Source organism: Magallana gigas, chromosome 4 (genome assembly GCF_963853765.1).
Source record: "Magallana gigas chromosome 4, xbMagGiga1.1, whole genome shotgun sequence".
NCBI classification, from domain to species: Eukaryota; Metazoa; Mollusca; class Bivalvia; order Ostreida; family Ostreidae; genus Magallana; species Magallana gigas.
In genome coordinates, this window is record NC_088856.1 from 53,514,306 (window position 1) to 53,517,018 (window position 2,713).

The window sequence follows — 2,713 nt, forward strand, 5'->3', positions numbered from 1 at the left end:
GGCAAAAACAACTTCAAAGGCGTGCACTCTCAGTTAGAGGGAATGTCTTCCCTTCGGTTGAGATTGGAAAAAATGCGATTTCATTTGCCAGTGGTTTTGTGTAGAGAGAAGAAAACTGAACTGATTAAATCAGAGAAAATTCAGACTATATGGTAACCATAACGATGTGGGAGGATAAGGATCCACAGGAAGTGGAGATTGGAGAGGTGGATTTAGAGAGGTGGCTGGAGGGTAATAACTGTGTAGTCCTATTGAGTAATACATTGATGTAACTAAAGGTATTTGATTTGTAATTCTAACGAGTCATGAAATGGTTGCGCTAAATGCTTCTGAATTGGTCAAACTAGAGGTTTTTTTTATGCTGCAGTTAATATGTCTGGCCCAGTAAGTTAACTAAGTTAAAATATTCATTTGTTCATGTTTCCAATTCAACTAATTTAAAAATTCTTCATTGCTTTTTTTTTTAATTATAAATAAATGAGAGAAATTGAAAAAAAAATCATTGCTAATAACCCATCTTAGCTAAAATATCTTGCCATTTATATGGAACGTGGAATATTAATAATTGCCAATGAATGTTTGATTAATAATTTTAATATATATACCCATTATTCTGGTTTCAATTTTATGAATTTTTAACCGTGTTTCCGTGTTCGTCTGATGAATTTGCAAGTTACAAGCCTCCTGATGACAGACTATTAACCCAGTAAAGAGTCGGTGCTTCAAGTGAATCAGCACATTCACAATGTTTGAAAAGGTGTAAAATTTCAAGATGGCTCAATGCAATATCTGCAGAGTTTTTCCACCTGTTCAATGTTCCTTTTGTAAAATTTCCCCTAAACCAGTCTCTATCTTGTTAATGGCTTTTACAGCACATAATTTTAGTTTTGGATTCTTGAGTTACAACATAAAATCGAAAGCCCAAAATGTCTCTTTATTATCTAGCATTATGTAACTACCATTTATGGCCCGATATGATAATTTTAATGTTGATGGCTAGGAATGTAAGTTTGATTTGTTTTTGGAAAGAGGGTTTATATTTTAGATTGCAATTTCTCTTGCCTACAAGAAAATTCTGTAGGCGTCCAATGATTCATGGCATTAATAAATGTGACATTAAAATCAACACGGGGAACACATATATAATTCTCCTCCCAGGTAAAAACACCCACTGATAAAATCAGGAAAAAATCTTTTAAAGTTTAGCAAAGCATGGGAAGAAAGTGTCATAAGTATACTGTATAAATTATATGTTTGAATCTATCTCCTGCATTAGATCAAATCTTTGAGACGAGGAGCTTCAAATGTAGTATATATAAAAATCAAGATCTGATGGACCTTTTATCCCCGGCATTACATTCAATGTTTGAAATTCATTGTTGACTGCTTATTTGCTGTTGGGTTAATTGACAGAGTTGTAAATAATACATGTACTGAGAAATATCCAATTCAGCATAATTATTTACCTAATGACATATAAAGGAGGAGATTATTTCAGTTTAAACACTATTTATATAGATTTTGGTTGTTTGTAAGCTGTAGGTGCTTGAGGCTTAAAGTGTACTCAATCTGGTTAGCTGATCTAATAGGTGTTTCCAGCTCTAACAAATCCGTACATGGACTTTGCGCGTTACCTTTTTTTCACATTTTATTAATCATTGAAAAAAAACATGAAAAACTTTGCGCGTTACTTTTTCAGAGTATATTTACAGGACTGCGGTACACTGAAACTATACACAGTATATTTACAGATACATGAAACAAACATGCCCACACATACACTTGTACAGTAAAATAACCGGTTCTACTGCTTATTATCAATAACCATTCTTGGCATTTTTCATGCAGGCTTATGCGGTTAATCTTTTTGAAATCCCACTGAAATCAGTCATGGCACAGTTGTTTTGAGGCGGGTTCTAGATTTGTCTATGCCGGGGAATTAATATGACAATAGACTGTCCACAGGCCAAATGAAAAAAGTTTTATGTATGTGTAATGTGACATAATGCATGTAATTCAAGTTGGTAGAAAGAGCTTTATAAGGACAATTAGTATAAAAGCCTAAATTACCAAGGGAGAAGTATATCTCATTATTATGTTTTTTCTCGATTTGTTCTCTTACTATTGCATGAGGTCGCTACAGAATTTCTGTTGGTTATAAAGATGTCAAGACTTCAAAGGGTCATGGCAACTTACTAGAAATTGTGTGCTTTCAGCTATTACATAACTAGGATCAAACTTCTAACATACTCTTAAGCTTTGATGACTATACATACATGTATAATTCACTTCTGTATACCCTTTAAATCAATATTGCTCTTCCTTAGAAATAACTTCTCATGTGCTGTTGTTCTTTGTTGACATAAGACATTCTAACTTTTAAATTTTCTTTTTAATGGGAAGTTCACCTTAAATCTGTAACCATTAATATAGCAGTGTGTGGGTTTATAAGGACCATTGTGGCATATTGCATAGAACTGGTGAGATTGATCAAAATGTTCCCGCCCCTATTCAACTTTGTAACAGATTTTTACCTGAGCAGCCAGGGGGCATTCTGAATGATCAAGGTGTGTACAGTGGAGAGAGATAAAAACGAAAATGATGGCCGCACCTGAATGAGGGAACTGTCAATTTAATTCGGCACTTCTGATTAGTAGTAGTAGACACTGTCCCAGGCCACAGTAGTACCTGCTATTTATAAATGTAACGTACA